Source organism: Procambarus clarkii, chromosome 24, assembly GCF_040958095.1.
Source record: "Procambarus clarkii isolate CNS0578487 chromosome 24, FALCON_Pclarkii_2.0, whole genome shotgun sequence".
NCBI classification, from domain to species: Eukaryota; Metazoa; Arthropoda; class Malacostraca; order Decapoda; family Cambaridae; genus Procambarus; species Procambarus clarkii.
Genome location: NC_091173.1, coordinates 37,658,559 through 37,684,197, shown reverse-complemented (window position 1 = coordinate 37,684,197; position 25,639 = coordinate 37,658,559).

The following is a 25,639-nucleotide window of genomic DNA, read 5'->3' as shown; positions in this document are numbered from 1 at the left end:
ATATATATATATATATATATATATATATTGGAAGCAGACTTTCCTGTAGTCATATATTATTAAATATGACCGAAAAAGTAAGATTAATAATTCTAACACGAATTTTCTCAATATTTCTTATGTTTTTTTCACTGTCGATGGTAATTGAAAAACCAATTCTCCAAAATTCATTTTTTTATTTCTAGTCTGACGCTACACTTGAACGTGTTTCGTAATAACTTATCACATTTTCAAAGACTTTTAGTTTACACACACACAACTATAACCTGCAAACACTTAACAGAGTTTTTACTATGCTATGATTTAAACAAAGATTGATGAAGATTAAGCCACCCAAGAGGTGGCATGGACATGAATAGCCCGTAAGTGGTGGCCCTTTTGAGCCATTACCAGTATCAAGAGCTGATATTGGAGATCTGTGGAGGTGCGACTGCTCCCTGCTTGACGGGAGATGTCTCCCGTGAATGTGTCCAATTGATTGATGAAGATTAAGCCACCCAAGAGGTGGCACGGGCATGAATAGCCCGTAAGTGGTGGCCCTTTTGAGCCATTACCAGTATCAAGAGCTGATATTGGAGGTCTGTGGAGGTGCGACTGCTCCCTGCTTGACGGGAGATGTCTCCCGTGAATGTGTCCAAGTGATTGATGAAGATTAAGCCACCCAAGAGGTGGCACGGGCATGAATAGCCCGTAAGTGGTGGCCCTTTTGAGCCATTACCAGTATCAAAAGATGATACTGGAGATCTGTGGAGGCGCAACTGCACCCTGCGTGACGGGAGATGTCTCCCGGACCAGATGGTGACCAAATGGTTGACCAAATGGATTGATGATGGATGAAGATTAAGCCACCCAAGAGGTGGCACGGGCATGAATAGCCCGTAAGTGGTACAATTTTTTTTTCAGTATTCTGAGGTTGCATTTAACCATCAAGCTGTTATCGTGGGGGAGGATACTGCTTCACGGTCTTTATGAGGGTGTCCAACTGCTGGACACCTTTGTTGACCAGGAGAGTGGCTGTGTTGATGGCTTCAGGGTGGCCACTGCATGATTCAGGAACTCTTAAAGCTCTTCTAAGGTCATTGGTTGCTTCACATTCCAGAAGATAGTGAAGTAATGGCTTCTCTGTGATAGTTTGGCAGAAGATGCACTCTCTCTGTCGGGGTTCACCAATCTCCCAGTTGCATCTGTAACCTAAACGTAGTCTATATAACCTAACTGCTATTTTCCTGTGGATTCCTTTTGGGATAATTAACCTTTCTAATTTTGTTGCCTGAAGATACCATGTTGCAGATGGCGAACCTTCAGCTATTCTCTGGTGTAGGTCGGCTTTGTTGAGATGTGAGAGTTTTTTGGTGATGATGTTTTTTATGTTCTCTAAGCTAGGTTGAATTGTTTTATGTATCACTGGATGACGAGTTGCCAATTTAGCAATTTCATCAGCTTTTTCATTTAATGGGATTCCAATATGGAATGGGATCCAGTTTAAGGTTATGTTGAGTCCTTTGCCTTTAGCTACTGCTCCAAGATACAAAATGGTGATAATTATTTCCACATTATCTTTCCACTGTTTTTGTCCTAGTATTTGAAGTGCAGCTTTTGAGTCTGTGTGTATGATTGCATTTTGAGTGTTTTGTGCAATCACATATGCGAATGCCTGTTGTATGGCAAACAGCTCAGTTTGGGTTGATGATACTAGTCCTCCCAGTCTCCAATATGCCTGTACGCTGGCTGTGCAAAGAGCAGCGCCAGCACTCTCATATTCTGTGTCCACCGATCCGTCTGTGAAGATGTGGGTGACTCCTGCTACTGCTATGCTATATATTTGCTCTTTTATTATGCGCCTTAGGATTGTCGGATCATAGGCAGCCTTTTACATTGGGAGACTTTCTACTACTATTTTGAAAGTAGGCTCTTCCCACGGTGTGGAAGGAGTGTAATTTGGGTGAGGATGATCACCCTCTCTATCAAGAATCATGCTTTTTAAATGTAGTCTGTTTACGACTTTCCTGCTCTGGCAGCCCAAGAGTTTCCATTGTTTTGGCCTAGTCCAACCACCAAGGCCTGCCGTACTGGGATTGGATCAGAAGAAATAATTATCTTACTGATAATTGTAGCTGTCCTTTGTGATATTCTTTCTTGTTGAGAGGGCAAACCCGTCTCCAGTCTAAGAGTTTCAAGCCTGGTCCACATGGGGGCTCCCAGTGCGGTTCTCATAGCATTGTTTTGGGCAACTTCAAGCTTTTTCTACTGTTGGTGTGATAGATTTGTGAGTGCAGGTGCGGCATAATCGATCACTGATCTGACTGCCTGTACATAGTATGTGTGAAGGACTTGCAGATTGGTTCCTTCAGAAAGGGAGGTTAGCGACCTGAGGATTGCCGTCCGGGCCGCAGTTCGCTCTCTCAAGTGACCTCAGCATTAAAATTCATGTGTGTGTCCAGGATGATTCCTAGATACTGATAGGTGTCGACCCATTCAATTGGTTGACCCTGTACTGTGAGTTGGATGTTGGACTTCGCTATTTTTATGGGCATGGCCTTTGACTTTAAGGAATTGAGTTTGATCCTAATCTGTTTTCCCTCTTTATTGATGCTGTCTAAGCATTTGGGTGCAAGGCGCGCCGCATCCCTTCCTTTTATGATGATGACAAAGTCGTCCGCGTAGTTTAGCAGCCTGCAGTGATGTGGGAGTTTCAACCTCATTATTCTTTCCATTAAACAGTTGAAGAGAAGAGGGCTGAGAATAACTCCTTGCGGTGTACCATTTTCATGTCTTTTGTACTCAGAGACTGTGCCATGAAGTTTTACTCTTGCTTCTCTGTTTATGAGAAAGTTTTTGGTCCAGGAGAGCAGGTTGCCTCTGACCTCTTTGCCAATGAGGCAGCAAAGAATAGCTGGGGCGCTAGCCAGTTCAAATGCTTTTTCGAGGTCCAGGAATATCAGCATTCCTGGTCTGTCATTCAAGTGGGCTAACAGAGTTGTAATACATTCCACTGTGCCAACCCCTCGTCTATAGGCGTACATATCATGGTGCAGTTTAGGCATTTTCCACTCCAGTCTGTTGAGTGCCATTCTGTCAGCCGTCTTGGTTGCACAGCTTTGGAGAGAGATGGGCCTGGGATTAGCTGCATCTTTGGGTTTTGGGATCGGCACTATGTCTGCTCTATTCCAAGCTGTAGGTCTAGTTTGAGAAGTCCAGGCTAAATTAATTAACCTTAGGTATGCAGCGTCTCCCTCTGGGCCGAGGTTTCTAATCATTTTATAGGTTATTTTGTCGGCTCCAGGGGATGAATCCTTGGAGTTTTTCTTAGCCCGATTGAGCTAATCAAATGTGAAGGGGGCATTAGTGTCAGAGACTTCTTCACATGCTGTAAGGATTCTGTGCCACCTTTCTTCCTCTAGTCCGGTCTGTACTGCTAATACATCCGGTGGAAGTTGATTGCTGGCTGCTCAATCTGCAAACCTGGTTGCCAGTACTTCGGCTTCCTGTTGAGGATCCTTGGGGTGTGGAGCTTTAGTTGTTTTATTCCCTTTGGCTCGGTGAATTTGCTGCCACATCTCTCCGAGAGAGGTGTGTTCATTCAGGTGTGAACACCATTCCAGCCACTTTTGTTCTTTTATTTGTCTGGTCTCTCGATGCACATGTTCCTTGACCTCACAAAGTAAGATCCTGTTGCGGTCACTTGGCTGCTTTTTGTTTAGCTTTCTTGTTCTGTTGAGTCTATGGTTGAGTTCTTTGACACGTTCACAATAGTACCAATGATCTCTATGGTGTCCGGTGGACTGTTTTTTTCAGTGGGATTGAGTGGTTGGCTGCACTTTGAATCGCTTTGACAAATTCTTGTTCTGCCTGATTAATGTCTTCGGGAAGATCATAGTTTCTATGCCACTCTGAAATGAGGTTTTGAAATCGGTCCCAGTTTGCTAAAGCAAAGTTCCAGGCTTCAGATGGAGGCGGAGGTGGGGTGGGTAGGTCTAACTGAAGATCAATTTGGACCCCATAGTGGTCGCTTGTGAGTGTGGGCTCAACTGACCATGTTGCTGCATCTCTTAGGGAGGCTGAAACGAAGGTTAGGTCTAATCTGCCTCCTTGGATGTGGGTAGGTTCATTCTTGTTTAGGATTTGTATTTCTGGAAGCTGGTCCAGTAGATGTGTAATGTGAACGCCGGCTTCATTTGTTGTGTTCGAGCCCAGTGCCACTCGATGATCGGCATTAAAATCTCCACAAATGATTGTGTTTGTTGTTGTCGCGTGTCCAAATAACACAGAGAGGTCCATTTCGGCATGTGGAGACCTGTACACATTAAACACTTCAAGTTTGTCGTGTCTTAGCTCAATGGTTACTCCCATTACCTCTGTCTCTGCTCCACAATTGGGTGGGCTGGTTATGGACTTGGAGATCAGGTCACATTTCACATAGATTGCACATCCCCTGGATTGCCCATTGATCCATGGAAGGAAGAAGCCTCGATAGCCTGAGAATTTAGGTTCTCATCCGGCTGGATGCAAGCTCTACTGTAGTATCAGGATGTCTATGCCCTAGGTTGCTGTTATGCATTGCAAGTGTTGCAATTTAGTGCGCAGTCCTTGCACATTCCATTGCAGGATCTTTAGACCTCTAGGTTCTTGAAATTTGCTGATAATTCCGTGGTATCCATGGAGTCTGATGAACACGCCATGGAAGTTGCAATTGGTGTATAGGTTCTTAGTGGACCTGAAATTGACTCATTAATGTCGCTTTCCGACGAGCTGAACTCTATCTGTTTTTTATGGGGGTGTCTCCTGCCCTGCTGTCTTGACGGTGTGGATATTACATCTTCAAGGATGTAATCAAAGATTTAAACAGCTTTCACCTTTCATTTTATACCCGCATTTTGGGTGAGGTGATATGTTACAACAGTTTTGGATGAGGTGAACAAAACTTTCAACACAGGACAGAACACAAAACAATGGGTATTAATGGGGTAAATTAATACCCAATGGAAGAATGGAAGTAACTGCAAAGGTACTATTGGCCCATGTTTCTTGATGCTTCTATTTTGGAGCGGAGTCTTGAAGTGGGTAAAATATAGCTGTGCATTAATTGGCTGTTGATTGCTGGTGTTGACTTCGTGATGTGTAGTGCCTCAAAGACGTCAAGCCGCCTGCTATCGCTGTATCTATCGATGATTTCTGTGTTGTTTGCTAAGATTTCTCTGGTGATGGTCGGGTTGTGGGAAGAGATTATATGTTCCTTAATGGAGCCCTGTTGCTTATGCATCGTTAATCGCCTGGAAAGAGATCTTGTTGTCTTGCCTATATACTGAGTTCTTTGAGGCTTACAGTCCCCAAGTGGGCATTTGAAGGCATAGACGACGTTGGTCTCTTTTAAAGCGTTCTGCTTTGTGTCTGGAGAGTTTCTCATGAGTAGATTGGCCGTTTTTTTGGTTTTATAGTAAATCGTAAATTGTATCTTCTGATTTTTATCCGTAGGGATAACGTTTCTATTAACAATATCTTTCAGGACCCTTTCCTCCGTTTTATGAGCTGTGGAAAAGAAGTTCCTGTAAAATAGTCTAATAGGGGGTACAGGTGTTGTGTTAGTTGTCTCTTCAGAGGTTGCATGGCGTTTCACCTTCCTTCTTATGATGTCTTCAACGAAACCCTTAGAGAAGCTGTTGTTGACTAGGACCTGCCTTACCCTACACAGTTCTTCATAGACTTGCTTCCATCCTGAGCTGTGGTTAAGAGCACGGTCGACATAAGCGTTAACAACACTCCTCTTGTACCTGTCCGGGCAGTCACTGTTGGCATTAAGGCACATTCCTATGTTTGTTTCCTTAGTGTAGACTGCAGTGTGGAAACCTCCGCTCCTTTCCATGACTGTTACATCTAGAAAGGGCAGCTTCCCATCCTTCTCCATCTCGTAAGTGAAACGCAACACAGAATTCCGCTCAAATGCCTCCTTCAGCTCCTGCAGATGTCTGACATCAGGTACCGGTGTAAAAATGTCGTCAACATACCTGCAGTATATGGCCGGTTTCAAGTTCATGTCGACTAAGACCTTTTGCTCGATGGTACCCATGTAGAAGTTCGCAAACAGGACACCTAGGGGAGAACCCATGGCGACCCCATGGGTTTCGCCATGGGTTGACCCCATGGGAAAATTCGTGTTAGAATTATTACTCTTACTTTTTCGGTCATATTTAATAATATATATATATATATATATATATATATATATATATATATATATATATATATATATATATATATATATATATATATATATATATATATATATATTATTATAGACTGTGGGTTGGTTGGTGTTGTCGTCGTTAATCCTTCTCTATGGACAACCCAACCCACAACTCGGCAGAGTGCTTATACTAGGAGATCACCCTTGGCGCTTCTGGCTCTTGGAGAGGGGCTCAACGTCACACGTTTAGGGGATGCGGCTCCAACACTTAGCCTCGTTGTCACGTGCACACACCCACTCGAGCCGCTGTGACTCCCCACTCTCTCCTTATGAGATATGATCTCCTCAATCCCCTATGACTTACTAGTATTACCTCCTACTCTGTCCACAGCAGTGGTTCTTGGTTCTTTCTCTCTCTCTCTCCTTCTTTACTACCTCCTGGGAAGCCTCACTAGGACAAGGGCAAACACCAGCAAATTGTGACACATTTACTGGACAAAGCATATACACGATACATACACACATATAATAATAATGAATCCTATACTCTATAATATCACAATCAGGTTGCACTCCAATACCATCAGAACTCTATTATCAGCTTATCAAGTGGTATCCTATCTCCTGGTTCACCACCTGATACTATTAACCTCCTCAAGTTGATCAAGCCTACATACACTGTTGCACTATCAGCAAGATAATGTATATATAGAAAACCAGCATTTGAATGCAATAACATATATCAGTATAAATGTTCATTGATACACAACAATGATTAATCGATCACTGTCAGTCCTCGAGCACATACATCTGTAGGTAATCAAGCCTACGACTGCAACTCTAAGCTTCAGAATAAATCACTCCTTGACATAAGAATGCAAAGAGTCACTCACCTCTCACTGCGTCTTGCACGCTAATGACAACCAAACACTATCAACTCCCTATAAGTAATCCACCAGAACTTCCCCTTCCACCTCTGGAAGTTCACTACCCTAATATCCTTAGGTTCTTCCGGGCTTCACTACCAGGATCCTCTGCAGCTCCTCCAGGCTGCTATCATGAAGTTTCCTTGAGCAACTACGGTGCTTCACCCTTCTGCTAGGGTCCTCCACAGCTCTCTTGGCTGCTACACCATGAAGTTTCCCCGAGCAACTATGGTGCTTCTCCACCTCTACAGAAGCACGTGACACTCCTCTTCACTGCTGCTTCTCCTCACAGCTCGAGGTCCTCTGCTCCACTACCTTGGAGTCTCATCAGCTACTTCATCTAGGCTGGCTTCGAAGTTCTCAGCAACTTCTTCCCCAAAGAACAAACCTGCAACCCATCGACACTCCAATAAAATGTTCCCCTTTAACACATAAACAAAAAATATTCACACAATATGTGTGCCTCAAACCTCTATCTGTTCTCTACATACAGTGAGAGTGGACTCCCCCGTTTTGGGCGGGTCCATACTCCACCTCGCCTGGCGGCGGTCCTCACTCGCTGGGAGGGTCTTCCTCCATCAGGAGCCGGGCTTCCTCAGTCGTCCGTCAGAGCTCAGAGGGGACGGACGTCGCTCCGTGCTCCTCCCTCTTCACTCTCCTATTTCAGGCTTTCTGCCTTATTAAAACATGTCTAACTTATAAAATAAACATCGCTACTGTCGCTGGGCACACGACCAACTACAAGCAATCACTATGAACTGGCATATATCGTGCTTACCACAGATTAAATGGTCGAGGGCGCTTTCCCTCTGACGGCGTCTGGTCAGGGCGCTCCACACAGCCCACGAAAATGCCTCTGAGCAGCTTATTGAACTCTGCTCGTCGACCAAGACTTGAGACCACAACGTTCCCAGCTCGGTTCCACAGCTGGCACGTCTACACACTTCTCTTCTCTTCGAGATATATCACTAGGGATTCCCTTCTGGCGGGAGCTCAAACGGAGCGCGGCTTCCCCCTGCGATGTCTGGCACTCAAGTGAGGTCAAGGTCCTCCGGAAGCGAGCCTCACGCCTCCAGCAAAATGTCCACATCTCCTCGCCAATCATTTATCTATTTTCTTCTGCATTGCCCATAATCTCAAACTGTTATACATATCCAACCAGCCATTTTACATATGGGTTATCACCTCAATATTTGCTAGACCTTCTAGTTAGGTCAGGCTTGCTGAATAACTCTCAAGAAGGGAGACTCGTTTCTCCTGCAGGCTGAGATCATAACACTCCCCTCCCCTTATTTTTGAGAGTTATTCCAGTGGCAAAGCTCGGGATAATACATCCGCCACCACACTGTCTCGTTCTTCACCCCATATACTCTCTTAGGAGTCTACAATTAATTCGTTGCACCTTGCAACATCTGGCACACCACGTGCCAGAAACATGATCTTCTCACAAACGATTTGACTTCTCTGACACCTCTTGGCTAGGCTGTCCTCCGTGGACGCCTGCACTCTATCGGTCCACTCTACTTATTGTCTCCACCCTCCGTTTCCTCGTCTTCTTCTCTTCACGTCCAGAGTCAGACATCTGCTGTCTGTACCTCCTCTGTCGTCTTCACACTTCCATCTACTGCCATTATACTTTCGTCTCCTGTCATCATACTTCACTCCATCGTCTTCACCGACGCTCCTCCTTTTCGTCTCCTTATTTATCTGAGACCTCATCCTGTTCGACTTCCATCGAGTCCTCGGCTTTCCCCTATTCCTCCATGCTTGTATCATCATCCTCTTTTCACATTTTTCACTTCTATACCGCTCCATTTCTTCTCCTTCAACTCTTCTTCGTTCCCTAAAAGTTTCTTCGAGCACTGCACTACATCCAACAGCACTCGACCATACATGTCGCTTTGCCTCTCCCAAAGTGCTCGTAAGCATCTCTCCACACATACTGTCTCTTCTCCTCTCATTTTCTCGACTATCACTCTTCTTCATTATTTCTCCTCCACGTTGTCTGTGAAACATGCCAACTCTTGACATCTCAAACAACTTAACTCTACTATCCATATGCCTCTGTGCTCGTGGACAACTTGACGCTCTACTCCCGTCCTCAGTCTGTCCACATCTTTCCTCATTCCTACTCAGCACAGTTGCATTCACCTTCCGACCCTTAATTTCAGCAGTCTGGGCTTTACTCAGGTCAACTCTCTCCACAGTATCCTTCTTCGGCTGGGCCATCTTCACTTTTGACCTCACCGAGACTTTATTTTCCTGGGCTGGACCTTCATCAAACAGCCATGCTATATCTACGTCGATATCTTCTATCGGTTTAATCGACACTGTCTCATCTTCTCCAGCGTCTCCCTCGTCGGCCACCTCTGCCTTCATCACTACCGAGACAGGGTACTCAATGGCTTGGCGGTCTCCTGACTCATCTCCTCGGATGTCAGTCAGGTTCACACTCTCAGGTGTCCCACCCGTGCCATGGCCTTCTGGGCACTCCTCTGGCACAGTCTCCGCTATGACTCTTGGCAACACCTTTGTCCCGCACAAGTCATTCCCCAGGATCACTTGGACTCCTGGAATAGGTATGTCGGGGCACACTCCCAACATCACCTCTGCCGACACATATTCCGACCTTAGCTGTACAGTACAAACGGGCATGTCACTCTCAGACAATAACCCATATACTCTCATCTTACTCCTGCCAGCTAACCGTCGATCATTCCCAATCAGGCTTCTCGTAATCAAGCTCTGATTAGCTCCGGTATCTCTTAAGATACCAACTTCTACCTCAGGTTGGCCTCCTATACTGATCCAACCTTTACTCATGAACGGTCTATACCTCTCGTTCTCTGTGGTTTGTCTTGGAACACATTAGTATATTTACCTCGGGGGTCACACATGGCCAGGGTCACAACTCTCTTGCCCTGCCAACAATCTCGCATCACGTGACCCAATCCGTTACAATTGTAACATCCCATCTGGGAAAAGTCTCTTCTATATGTACCAGAGTAGCTCTGACTCTGCCCACTCGTATTGGAGTTCCTCGGGCCAGACGTACTACTTGTACTCTGTGGAGCTTTACTGGACTCTTGATTCCCTGGATAACGATTAGTTTCTCGTTTAGCTCCTCCATCCTCACTTTCAGACGAAGTGGGCGACCTACTCTTCTGAGTTTTAGGGTACTTACTTTTATCTGCCCATTTATCAAAATTGTTCTCACCCCAGACTCTTCTGGGTCTCTCATAATTTCTTCCTCCCCAGACTCCATTGGGTCTGCCATTGCTGCGTCTCACCTCGCTTCTCACTCTGTTCTCCCTCAAGCTCTTGTATGCTTCAGTAATCATATCCGCCCTATCTGCGGCATCTTTCACCTCCATTATCCCTGCTTCTTGGATCTTGAACTTTGTTTCGGGATGCATCATCTCCAAGAACTTCTCCATGACCATCAGTTGCTTCAGGTCAGCGTAAGATCCAACTCCAGCAGCCTCAATCCACTTCTGGAATCGTCTTTCCAGATCTCTTGCTGTCTCAGCAAACGTACACGCTCCAACTTTGATCATCTCTCTGAAGCGCTTCCTATAAGCTTCTGGGGTTAACTGAAACGAGCGCAATATGCTGCTCTTTACTGTGGCATAATCCTGGCACTCTTCCAGTGACAATTGGGTGTATGCCTCCCTGGCTGCACCGGTCAATCTTAACTGGACCAGCTGGGCCCATTCCTCCTGTGGCCACTCCTTGATACTGGTTACTTTCTCAAAATGCTCGAAGAAGCTCTCTGCCTCTTCGGGAACAAACAAGGGAATGTCCTTCTCCCTAACCCTAACATCTGGTGGGTGTGATACCTGGGTGGTGCTCTCTGGCAACCCATGTTCAATCCTTTGCTCAGCCAAGGTTCTGTTCGCTTCTATCTGCATTTGTTTTGTTCTCTCTTTTTCTTTTTCCACCTCTAGCCTTGCTTTCTCTTTTTCTTTCTCCTGTTCCAACTCCAGTTCTCTTACTCTGGTTTTCTCTTTTTCTTTCTCCACCTCTAGTCTTGCTTTCTCTTTTTCTATTTCCAGCCTGGTTTTCTCTTTTTCCTTCTCGGCTTCATTTTTCATCTGGAGTTCCAATTTCATCTTTTCCAGCTGGAACTGTCTCTCCTCACGCTGTTGTTGGATCTGGAGCTCTAACTGGAATCTTTCCAAGCTCCTATTTCGGCTACTCCTGCTACTGCGGCTACTCTTGCTGCTCCTACTCGATCCCTGGGATCTCACTTCATCCTGCCCATCATCCTCCTTTCCACTTTCAGCACCTTTCTGGGCTCCTTGTTCTGCCGCTTCATTTTTGGCTCTTAACTGCCTCAGGATCTCATCCTTCATCCCAGCTACTTTAGATGCTTTCAACCTGATGCCACATTTTTCTGCTATTTGTTTCAATTGATCCCTCGTGCAACCTTCTAAGTCCTCAGGCTTGCCTGACTCCACAAACGCTTGCACCTTATCCATCTTTGTCCTGTGAGTCTTCCCAAGAGAGAGAGTATACACCTGCGGTCACACAGTTTATCTCAGCAGGGGTGTACAAATCCACTCTTGGACAGGGTGTGGGTGTGTCAGTTCACTCTCCCGGACACAGGCCCCCAATTTATTATAGACTGTGGGTTGGTTGGTGTTGTCGTCGTTGATCCTTCTCTATGGACAACCCAACCCACAACTCGGCAGAGTGCTTATACTAGGAGATCACCCTTGGCGCTTCTGGCTCTTGGAGAGGGGCTCAACGTCACACGTTTAGGGGATGCGGCTCCAACACTTAGCCTCGTTGTCACGTGCACACACCCACTCGAGCCGCTGTGACTCCCCACTCTCTCCTTATGAGATATGATCTCCTCAATCCCCGATGACTTACTAGTATTACCTCCTACCCTGTCCACAGCAGTGGTTCTTGGTTCTTTCTCTCTCTCTCTCCTTCTTTACTACCTCCTGGGAAGCCTCACTAGGACAAGGGCAAACACCAGCAAATTGTGACACATTTACTGGACAAAGCACATACACGATACATACACACATATAATAATAATGAATCCTATACTCTATAATATCACAATCAGGTTGCACTCCAATACCATCAGAACTCTATTATCAGCTTATCAAGTGGTATCCTATCTCCTGGTTCACCACTTGATACTATTAACCTCCTCAAGTTGATCAAGCCTACATACACTGTTGCACTATCAGCAAGATAATGTATATATAGAAAACCAGCATTTGAATGCAATAACATATATCAGTATAAATGTTCATTGATACACAACAATGATTAATCGATCACTGTCAGTCCTCGAGCACATACATCTGTAGGTAATCAAGCCTACGACTGCAACTCCAAGCTTCAGAATAAATCACTCCTTGACATAAGAATGCAAACAATCACTCACCTCTCACTGCGTCTTGCACGCTAATGACAACCAAACACTATCAACTCCCTATAAGTAATCCACCAGAACTTCCCCTTCCACCTCTGGAAGTTCACTACCCTAATATCCTTAGGTTCTTCCGGGCTTCACTACCAGGATCCTCTGCAGCTCCTCCAGGCTGCTATCATGAAGTTTCCTTGAGCAACTACGGTGCTTCACCCTTCTGCTAGGGTCCTCCACAGCTCTCTTGGCTGCTACACCATGAAGTTTCCCCGAGCAACTATGGTGCTTCTCCACCTCTACAGAAGCACGTGACACTCCTCTTCACTGCTGCTTCTCCTCACAGCTCGAGGTCCTCTGCTCCACTACCTTGGAGTCTCATCAGCTACTTCATCTAGGCTGGCTTCGAAGTTCTCAGCAACTTCTTCCCCAAATAACAAACCTGCAACCCATCGACACTCCAATAAAATGTTCCCCTTTAACACATAAACAAAAAATATTCACACAATATGTGTGCCTCAAACCTCTATCTGTTCTCTACATACAGTGAGAGTGGACTCCCCCGTTTTGGGCGGGTCCATACTCCACATCGCCTGGCGGCGGTCCTCACTCGCTGGGAGGGTCTTCCTCCATCAGGAGCCGGGCTTCCTCAGTCGTCCGTCAGAGCTCAGAGGGGACGGACGTCGCTCCGTGCTCCTCCCTCTTCACTCTCCTATTTCAGGCTTTCTGCCTTATTAAAACATGTCTAACTTATAAAATAAACATCGCTACTGTCGCTGGGCACACGACCAACTACAAGCAATCACTATGAACTGGCATATATCGTGCTTACCACAGATTAAATGGTCGAGGGCGCTTTCCCTCTGACGGCGTCTGGTCAGGGCGCTCCACACAGCCCACGAAAATGCCTCTGAGCAGCTTATTGAACTCTGCTCATCGACCAAGACTTGAGACCACAACGTTCCCAGCTCGGTTCCACAGCTGGCACGTCTACACACTTCTCTTCTCTTCGAGATATATCACTAGGGGTTCCCTTCTGGCGGGAGCTCAAACGGAGCGCGGCTTCCCCCTGCGATGTCTGGCACTCAAGTGAGGTCAAGGTCCTCCGGAAGCGAGCCTCACGCCTCCAGCAAAATGTCCACATCTCCTCGCCAATCATTTATCTATTTTCTTCTGCATTGCCCATAATCTCAAACTGTTATACATATCCAACCAGCCATTTTACATATGGGTTATCACCTCAATATTTGCTAGACCTTCTAGTTAGGTCAGGCTTGCTGAATAACTCTCAAGAAGGGAGAATCGTTTCTCCTGCAGGCTGAGATCATAACAATATATATATATATATATATATATATATATATATATATATATATATATATATATATATATATATATATATATATATATATATATATATATATATATATATATATATTAGAGGGAGAGGCCTATGGGACGGACGTGTGGCGGAGAAGCTGCTGCCTTCTCAGCCATTACCCCGAGACATCTTGGCCTCACCAAGATGTATATATATATATATATATATATATATATATATATATATATATATATATATATATATATATATATATATATATATATATATATATGTCGTACCTAGTAGCCAGAACTCACTTCTCAGCCTACTATGCAAGGCCCGATTTGCCTAACAAGCCAAGTTTTCATGAATTAATTGTTTTTCGACTACCTAACCTACCTAACCTAACCTAACCTAACTTTTTCGGCTACCTAACCTAACCTAACCTATAAAGATAGGTTAGGTTAGGTTAGGTAGGGTTGGTTAGGTTCGGCCATATTTCTACGTTAATTTTAACTCCATTAATAAAAAATTGATCTCATACATAATGAAATGGGTAGCTTTATCATTTCATAAGAAAAAAATTAGAGAAAATATAATAATTCATGAAAACTTGGCTTATTAGGCAAATCGGGCCTTGCATAGTAGGCTGAGAAGTGCGTTCTGGCTACTAGGTACGACATATATATATATATATATATATATATATATATATATATATATGACGTACCTAGTAGCCAGAACTCACTTCTCAGCCTACTATGCGAGGCCCGATTTGCCTAATAAGCCAAGTTTTACTGAATTAATATATTTTCTCTAATTTTTTTCTTATGAAATGATAAAGCTACCCATTTCATTATGTATGAGGTCAATTTTTTTTTATTGAGTTAAAATTAACGTAGATATATGACCGAACCTAACCAACCCTACCTAACCTAACCTAACCTATCTTTATAGGTTAGGTTAGGTTAGGTAGCCGAAAACGTTAAGTTAGGTTAGGTTAGGTAGGTTAGGTTGTCGAAAAAACATTAATTCATGAAAACTAGGCTTATTAGGCAAATTGGGCCTTGCATAGTAGGCTGAGAAGTGAGTTCTGGCTACTAGGTACGACATATATATATATATATATATATATATATATATATATGTCGTACCTAGTAGCCAGAACGCACTTCTCAGCCTACTATGCAAGGCCCGATTTGCCTAATAAGACAAGTTTTCATGAATTAATGTTTTTTCGACTACCTAACCTACCTAACCTAACCTAACCTAACTTTTTCTGCTACCTAACCTAACCTAACCTAACCTAACCTATAAAGATAGGTTAGGTTAGGTCAGGTAGGGTTGGTTAGGTTCGGTCATATATCTTCGTTAATTTTAACTCTAATAAAAAAAAATTGACCTCATACATTATGAAATGGGAAGCTTTATCATTTCATAGGAAAAAAATTTGAGGAAATATATTAGTTCAAGAAAACTTTGCTTAATAGGCAAATCGGGCCTTGCATAGTAGGCCGAGAAGTGCGTTCTGGCTACTAAGTACGACATATATATATATATGTATATATATATATATATATATATATATATATATATATATATATATATATATATATATATATATATATATATATATATATATATATATGTCGTACCTAGTAGCCAGAACTCACTTCTCAGCCTACTATTCAAGGCCCGATTTGCCTAATAAGCCAAGTTTTCCTGAATTAATATATTTACTATAATTTTTTTCTTATGAAATGATAAAGCAACCCTTTTCTCTATGTATGAGGTCAATTTTTTTTATTGGAGTTAAAATTAACGTAGATATATGACCGAACCTAACCAACTCTACCTAACCTAACCTAACCTATATTTATATGTAAGGTTAGGTTAGGTAGCCAAAAAAAGCTAGGTTAGGTTAGGTTAGGTAGGTTAGGTAGACGAAAAAACATTAATTCATGAAAACTTGGCTTATTAGGCAAATCGGGCCTTGAATAGTAGGCTGAGAAGTGCGTTCTGGCTATTAGGTACGACATATATATATATATATATATATATATATATATATATATTTATATATAAATATATATATATATTGTGAGATTTTTTTCTACGCCTCCCTCCCCTAGGAGGTGGACCTCAAGCATAAAGAACTGCACACTGCAGATATTTCTACTCTAAGCATGAAACCAATAGAAAAAGGAAAAGCAGGAGCAAACCGCCAGGCTTCCACCACAAGGGTGAAAACCTGTCCACTTAGGCCGCTGGTTCCTCCTAGTTAAAAAGGACGTTAAAAAAATATAAAGGGTTACTGACGGGTTCTCACAATCAAATATTTGTATTTGATGTGGTGCTATGAATTGGAATTCGAATTCCCAAGAACAGCTGTCATTAAAAGAAAGATCACATTGCACAATCGTATAAAGCAGAACATGGGTGGAGAAGAATGGTTGAAGGGTTGACATTAAAAACCGTTTTCTATAAAATAACAATTTAGTAATACCAAGAGACTAAACTACTACAACATCGAGTTTACATTACGTTAATGTCAATCCAGTGGCACTATAACAAACAGCTAAATAGCAACCCTTGCTGTGCGGCTGCACACTGAACTAACCTAAACACAAGTGTGCCCACTGACGATGCAATATTGTAAACAAAAGATAATTCATAAGCCTAGTTTACATCACAGTGAGTGATTTGTTACGCTATTGTCTATCCAGTGGCACTTGCAACACAGCTATTCAACAGCCCCTCGAGAAATGACAGCAGTCTCCATCCTGCTGACACTTCGGGCTGACAAAATGAACTAACTGAACAATGATGCCCACTGATGACACAAGCTTGCAATCAATATTGTCACGCTACAAGGTGACCAGATCCTATAATCACAATCTTACGGGTCCTCCAACACTCCAGGCGAGATACCCACGTAACTAGGCGGGTAGTCCAACAGTGACCCCCCCCCCCCTATCACAACCTAATGTGAACACTCTTTGCAACTGCCTGCAAGAAGTTGCACTGTAAACAGTAAACAAAGCCAGGCAAGGTGGGATTCTGAGACACTACTCCAATAATCCCTAAGTTACTTTACTATCGTCACCAGACGATAAACAAAAGAAATTGCCTTAATCAATTACAAAATTGATTATGTGATTAATTACGTTAGTTGACTGTCTACACCAGTCAGCAACAAAGTACTTCTACGTTAATCACAAACACTTGTCTCTCTTAGACAACAACATGATGGTACTCTACGTTAATCATCAACACTTGTCTTTCTTAACACAAGTCATCTTGTTAACAATAACTCAAAGTCTCTTACATTACATCACACTTGACTCCTTGCAAGTATTCAGTGAGTAATTCCTAATTAAGGTCAAACGGACAACGAATTCAATCCTCATCGAGTTACGTTAACTAAGCCTACCATTATCTTGGTAGCTTCTCAACAGTCTATGTCAAAATTTACTTTAATGAGCGTTAGTTACCCTAATTAACCCCAAGCAATTAATTAACTGTCACCTCAACCGATAATTAATCATCCATAAATACGTCACACTCCGCACTGCCTAAGCAGGTCTCATCAAACACTGTGAATTCATGGGCGAGGATTTAATTACTCCACTAATTAACAGGAGTGCATCTTAGTCCACTGTTATCAGACAGGATATGATTAATATAACGAGTTATGCTAGCTCCATGACTTCGCTTTACCGAGTAATCTGAGTCATAAAGACCCCTGACGTTAATTACTCTCTAATTAGCATGAGCCACTAATTGCTATACCCCAGAAAGGTAATTACTCTCGAGCAAATCCCGTTAACACAAATAATGACAGACTCTGACAGTTCCTCTCCCAGTATGTAAATTCATGATGAGAATGTTAATTATATAATTAGCTAGAGTGGTCAATTAGTTGTCACACGGACAATTAATTGCACCCGAAATGTATCTCAACAGGCTCAACACTATACCCTTAACAGCTCTCACACTCATCATATATATATATATATATATATATGTATATATATATATATATATATATATGTATATATATATATATATATATATATATATATATATATATATATATATATATATATATATATATATATATATATATATATATATATATATATATGGCAACCCTGTCACACGTGGCTGTGGCTCAACAACATCCACCTTCCCCTGTCTCCTAGTCCTCCCTACCATTCCCCCCGTCCCCCATCCCCTCGTTCTAACAACCATTCCTCACTCCCGGGTCCCCTTGTCCTCCCTTACTATTCTTCACTCCCTCGTCCCTTTTTCCTCCCCATCATCCCCCACTCCATCATGGGCCCCCTAACCATTCCTCACTCCACCATCCCCTCGTCTTCCCCACTATCTCCCACTCTCCCATCCCCTCGTCCTCCCCACCATCCCCCACTCCCGTCCCCTCGTCCTTCCCACTATTCCCCCACTCCCTCGTCTTATGATCAGATGATCTGATCTGATCTATCATTTCGCTATCTATCTATATAAATAAAAATGGAAATGTTCGTTTGTTCATGATCTTTAATCTCCAAAAGTTCTTCACCGAGTGCTTTGAAGGTTTCACACAATGTTCCATTTACATCCGAGGAGGTTTTTATATACATACAATATAGATGTCACGTCTGTGATGGTAAAAAGCATGCTCTTTTTAAAACTATGTTTTTCATGTGAGAAATCTTCGAAACCTCTTTACCGATTGCCTTGAAATTTTGACACAAGGTTGCATTCGAATAAACGCGTCTTTTCATATACCTACTTTATACATGCCTCACCTATGACAGGAAAAAAACATGCTGTTTTGAAAAACAACACCATTAGTTTGACGTTAGAGCAACACACGTTGTAATCTCCGAAAGTTCTTCACCAATTGCTTTGAAATTTGACACAACGTTCCATTCAAATACGAGCATGTTTTTATATACCTACTATATAGATGCCACCCCTGTGTCAGGTAAAAACATGAGTTTTTGAAAAAACAGCGCCATCTGTTGCACATAAAACCAACACATGCCATACTAAATATGTTATGATACCATTTCAATACTTCCAATTTCATTGAAAATTTGAATTTTTATAAATTTCGATTTATTTCCATTTTGATTTAATTATTTTGTGAGACATCGCGTTGGAATTGAGCTGTTTTGTTTATATACTGTTCATTTCGTGAGAATCAACCTGTCCTCTTAAAAAGAACGTCAACAGTTGCCGTTTGACTCTACGGCTGTTTTTGGACGTTATTTTGTGTTAAACTACGTCTATTTTCACTTCCATGGACTAGCTCTTGTTATACAATGAAATACCACACTCTTATTATTCTATAACTCACTGACTATGCTCTGATAAATGTTCTTCAAGTAAAAAAATATATATTTTTGCCTTAATTAGGCCATAATCCAGAAAATTCCAGCCTATCGATCTTTATATTTAGGAAAACATTTAATAAATTTGGAAATGAATTTTTCGTTCGCCGACAGTTTCCTGTTACTATTTAGTCTTTTATGCTTTAATGTCGCTGGTCATTGTGACTTTCCCAGGATTTATATATGTTTTGTAGTAGCATTTAGTCACACTACAGTAATGTAACTAATGGGAAACCTTTATAGTCGTCGTAAATTAGTAATAATCATTTATCAAATAATAAATTAGCAAACATGTACAACTTCTTATGTTACGACTTTTCGGGTAGGCCGTTCTGTTTGTTTACAACCCCAATGTTTCAAAAAACACAATACTTTTAATATATAAGTGACTAAGTATGCTCTAATACATGGTCCTCAATGAAAATTATGTTTTTTTTTGTTAATTTGTCCATAATGAATAAGATTCGTTACTGTTGATCTTTATATTAAGAAAAACATCTAAGAAATTTGGTATTGAATTTTCGTTCAAATAAAGTTTCCAGTTACTATTTCCTAGTTATCCTTAAATGTAGGTGGTCATTATTTTACTGTTATGTATATAGAAATTTAGCATTATGCATTTATAATACAGAACAATTTGGTCGTTCCACTGCCTCATAATTATATAAAATACATTGTGACAAATACTTGATAATTAAAATCAGAGTTTTTTGACAACTATAAAAAAAATCCTGTTGAAATCATGCCGTTTTGAGTTGTCATACGCTTCTTAGTAAATAATATTGTGTAATGATTGGCACAATTTATCACTGTATTTACAAACTGTTTAGGTATTAATGTATTCATTTTTTTTAATGTGTAATATGTTACTTAATCCTAAACGTCTTTTGCAACATTTATATCAGATATAAATAATTGTCGCGAAACGGCGTATGAAAAAATAAATTTCCCCAAATGAAATTAGTGTATCGGCGATCGAGCGGCCATATTTAAAAGTGTATACTCTTGTCACTGTTCCGACATTATTTTTCGATGTACGTATTTCATTTTTGTACCAATGTGTTCGCAATAGAATGTTCTAGAAGAACATGGGTATAAAACGTCACATAAGGATGTGTTCGACCGGCAACATATATAAAAACTACGTCGATTATACTCGTCGTGTCAATAATACAATTGTTTTACCACGATGATTCAATGCCATACTGTTTTCTCAAATAAGCTCTTCGGCTAAAAGAGAAAACGTAAATATCATGGCGACCATTTGTAAACTATCCCCAAGTAGATCGGATCGAAATTGGAATTTATACAAATATTTATTCTCGTGTTGCCGCCAGTGTCACCCTTGAGTAACCAGAACAGGTATAAAAATGCCTAGGCTAACTCATCCTAATCCTTGCACAAGCCTTCCAGAATTTCTTTATTGAAGATCAGCAAAAAATTATTGCGCAGCTCATATTATACAGTTTAAGAATGAGATTTCCTTGTTCTAAAGGAATGAAAATGACACTGCCTTTATCTCAGTCGATTAAGGCAGTGTCTGGGATGCTCCCGGTGCCCGTGCACCAGGCACGGGCGATAGTGTACGTTTAATTGTTCTTTTAGTGTAAATAACGGAATAAAATGCAAGACATAGTCTGCAGATCTTTTTCCAGATGTCTTTTAATTTTTTTCCTAAAGAAAACTAAGATTTTGCTTAACAAGTACATTAATTATTAACTTTTTGTCGTTATTATTGTTATAATTAAAAGAATTACACCTTGTTTTTTGCTTATGTACAAAATATAGTCTAATAACCAGTTCGTTGCCCCTAAATCAACACAACATAACCAGTTTACTCATATCATCGCCCCTAAATCAACAAAAACAACCAGTGTATTATTGTAAATATTTATATCTTAGGATTTCTTAGCAAGGGTTAGTCATTTTTAGACTCTGGTTTTAGGTTAGATTAACCTTCGTAACTTTCGTATGCTGTATACGAACTGAACGACCGGGCTTCACAACAAAAACATGGCCACATCAGTTGGATTATTCCGGTAATATTTAACTACTGTTCATTGTTATTAGTTTAACAATACTGTTAGCGAATGTCATAAGAGTAGTCACGGGGCAACAAAAGATACCCAGATTCTGGGTACGGGATCTTTGCCCGAAACGCTATGCGTGCTAGTGGCTTTACAATAATAATAATAATTTATTTAGGAAAAGTATATACATAGATGCAGAGTTACAGTACAAACATTTTGTTTGATTTATAGATAGAGGTAGTACACACAATACCTAAAGCCACTAGTACGCATAGCATTTCGGGCAAGATTGTAAAATCATCATTATTCCTATTTTCTCTCTTAACCCCCAGTGTACCTTCTCGTATAAAAATAAATAAATAACCAGGTTTTTTTATGCGGCTGTGCTGAAAACCTGACGTAAAATAAATTATTGTGTTGGAGAACAGGAAGCTACAAATTAGGCTTATATTGAGGTTCTTCCCCTCCCCTCTTTCCCCCCAATTACGGGTCTGTCTAATTAACACAAGCTACCACAAGCTACACAAGCTACACAAAGCTTCCTGGCAATACGTTAGTAATGAATAAATATGATATGTTAGGCTGACCTAACCTAACCTAACCTAATCAAACCTAACCAAATCTAACCTAACCAAATCTAACCTAACCTAACCTAACTTAACCAAACCTAACCTAACCGACGCTTGGATCGTCGACTTGATTTGGTGTCACCAGTTCTTTATTTTCGTCTAATTTCTTTATAAAAAGATACTTTTTCAGATTAAAATTATGTTTTTTCATGTTGTACATTCAGTACCAACATTATAATGAGTAAATATATCATATCTATTCATTACTAACGTATTGCCAGGAAGCTATGTGAAGCTTGTGTAGCTTGTGGTAGCTTGTAATTAGACAGACCGCCAATAACTGGTGGAGTAAATCAGCCTAGCCTACTTCTTCCTAGCATAACCTAACCAACACTAGCCAATCCTAGTCTATCCTTGCCTAGCCTAGCAAACAGCCCTTGAACCCCCTACTGTTAAGACTCTGCTCTCTGATTGTACCTATGACACCTATTATTAATTTCCTTCTGTATCTTTAGCTCCAGTATGTTGTTGTATTATGCTGTGCAAATTTGGGACCTGGCCCTCCAGTATCTTACATATATGTATTATTTGATACCATTCTTGTCTCCTGTCCAGAGAGTACATTTTGAGAGCTTTGAGACGGTCTCAATTATTTAGATGTTTTATCATTTATATGTTTGCTGTTTATGGTCTCTTTATTTCCTCTAATTCAGATATTTCTCCTGTTCAGAAAGGGGGAGTCAGTACCGAGCAATACTCAAGATGGGACAGCACCAGTTATTTGAATAGTATTAGCAATACTGTGGGTGGGGTCTTTGAATTTTAACATTCTCATAAACTATCCCATTATTTTTCTGGCCGCCACTATATTTGCTCGGTTATGTTCACAAAGTGTGAGGTCGTCAGACGTCGTAATTCTCATATCTCTTGCATGTTTTTTCCTTCTTAGATTAGGTCTGATTGTGTCCTGTGTTCCTTGTTTCATTTAATTTCCTCGTTTCTACCATACTTCAGCACCTGTAACTTATCACTGTTAAACATCATGTTATTTCTGTTTTTTCAATGTCTCCTACAGTGCCAATTTTCTTGTGTTTTCTGTATCATCTGTAAAGTTTCATTGTTCAAATTTCAGTTATATTTTGCTTGTATTTTCACATGTATTAATTTTATTTTTATCTCAGTTTAATTACTGAAAAAATGCCAAGAAGTTAATATGTAAACAAAAAGTGCTTATGAGATTTGCGTGTCACAACTCTCATTTGCAGTTTTTGGATGGTGGTGCAAGTATGCATCCTACCTTGTTCTTGTAGTTTTATATAATTAATCTAAACTGATTCTATTTTATGCCTGGTTTTAAATAGTTTTGTACCTTTTGGGTAAATTTTACAGCAGCCCAACATCAATTTCAACCAGTGATATTGTTTCTCATGCAGTCGAATATCTGAGAGATCATTGCAACAATGGATTCCAAAAATCCAAGTAAGTTTCGTTATAATTAGGATTAGGTTTCCTTTATCACGGTACTATATTTTAATCATATTGCATACTTTATGATAGCCCAAATTATCATAATTTTCAGGCCAGAAAAGTGTATGAAGCAGTCTTGCATGCTACATAGTATCCATTTAGCTAAGAGTATAATTAGCAAATGATTCACAAAAATATTAATTACACAATTTGATAATTGTCCCAGACAGACGTAAAGATCATTGCATCTTCGTTTTCTGATGTGTTGTTTTGTCATCCAAAGATTGTACATTATTACCTAAAATTCCAATTTAGAATATTTATTAAGTATTACTTAGTTTGCTTTCATCTAGAGTATGCACCTCCTCTCTGGGATTGCCTACCCTCCATCCTTCACCAGACATTAAATATCTTTGCTTATACTAAGTATTTAAAGTGCAATCAATACCTGCTTGATGGGGTTCTGGGAGTTCTTTTACTCAGCAAGACTGGCAGAAGGCCAGGCTTGACTTGTGAGAGTTGGGTCCACCAGGCTGTTGCTTGGAGTGGCCTGCAGGCGCACATACCCACCACAGCCCGGTTGGTCCGGCACTCCTTTGAGAAAACTATCTAGTTTTCTCTTGAAGAAGTAAGTAAGTAATTATCAAAAGAAGGCACCAAACCGGGAAGGCTATGTAGCACCATCAAATACGCAAAATAATCAGAGGGCGCTAAATATCACCAAGGATGCCAATACGAGAACAAAAACGCATAAGGCGAACGATATCAAAAGTATCCGAGTCACCAAGAATTCTATCGAGGGACAGGCGACCGCGAGGGGCGGTCGGAAAGCAAGACACACGCTCGTCCTGGAAGTCAGGACATTCAAGAAGGACATGCACGACCGTAAGAGGGACAATGCAACTAGGACAATAAGGAGCAGGGCTAAGGAGCAGGACTCTAACCAGCCCCAAGCAACGGTATTATTGGACCATTCAGCAAACTATTGCTTTTGAACAACTGAAATCTCTGCTCTGTTCTAATCCCATTCTCGCCTCGCCAGATATCATGAAGCCTTTCATCCTCCATGTCGACGCCAGTGGCACCGGCATCGGGGGCGTCCTGAGGCAACAACGAGGCGAGGAGGTTCTTCCTGTTAGCTACTACAGCTACAAGTTGAAGCCACGCCAAAAGAACTACAGCACTATCGAAAAGGAACTTCTCTCCATCGTCCTGAACTTACAGCACTTTGAATCTTACCTACAAGGTACTCGGTCTGCCACCATCTACTCGGACCACAGTCCTCTACGCTTCTTGCAGCAAGCCTAATTCAACAATCAACGACTTCTACGATGGGCTTTGTATCTGCAGAATTTCAACCTGGAAATCTTCTACATCAAGGGTTCTGACAACATCATAGCAGACGCTCTCTCCAAAGTCTATGAGGTAGAGGCAGCTACACATACCACCCTACCATCTGAAGGAGTAACTTAACGCGTAAGAGCAGGCTTCGGGGGAGAGTTGTGACGATAATCTCTTTCAAGAGAGACTGAGCCTGCTCTTACCTACATAAAGTTACTCATATATATACAACAAGAAGATGCTAACTTCAAGATACGTATATCAGTAGCACAAAACGTTTTGACCAGGGGGTAAAACGTACCCTAAACTCGCTCCACTCTACACTCCCTCCGGCCGGCTCGCCACCGTCGTCAACAACAAAACTACCACTCCAAGCCAGCGCTCTTCCCGATTGGTGGATCAACGATTGTACTCGACGCCAGCGCCATCTACACCCCCATATAAGTAGCCACACACGAGCTGTGGACTTCAGAATATCCTAGTGCTCTAAGAGTTGACATCTCTCTCTGGCTCTGTATACTAAGGGAGGTCTCAGCCAAGGCCAATATTCTCAGCATCATTTACTATTTTGTCTTAATTATCCTTGCATTTCTTGCATTTATCTCCGTTTTTTGATTGCACAGTACATTGCCATGGGACTTGTCTTTCTTTTTATTTGTGTTTAAAGTAAATTAAAGTTTCATTTTTTATACAATTTGTTTTACGTGTTCCTCCCTCTCACTTAACACAGGGAACAAGCCAAGCAGTAACATTTTTTTTCTCTAAATGTGATTAGGCCTTAACATCAGCCGAAGTGAGGACTGCATTACCATCTACACTTTCCCATCACAATATATATATATATATATATACATTATATATATATATATATATATATATATATATATATATATATATATATATATATATATGTCGTACCTAGTAGCCAGAACGCACTTCTCAGCCTACTATGAAAGGCCCAATTTGCCTAATAAGCCAAGTTTTCATGAATTAATTGTTTTTCGAGTACCTAACCTACC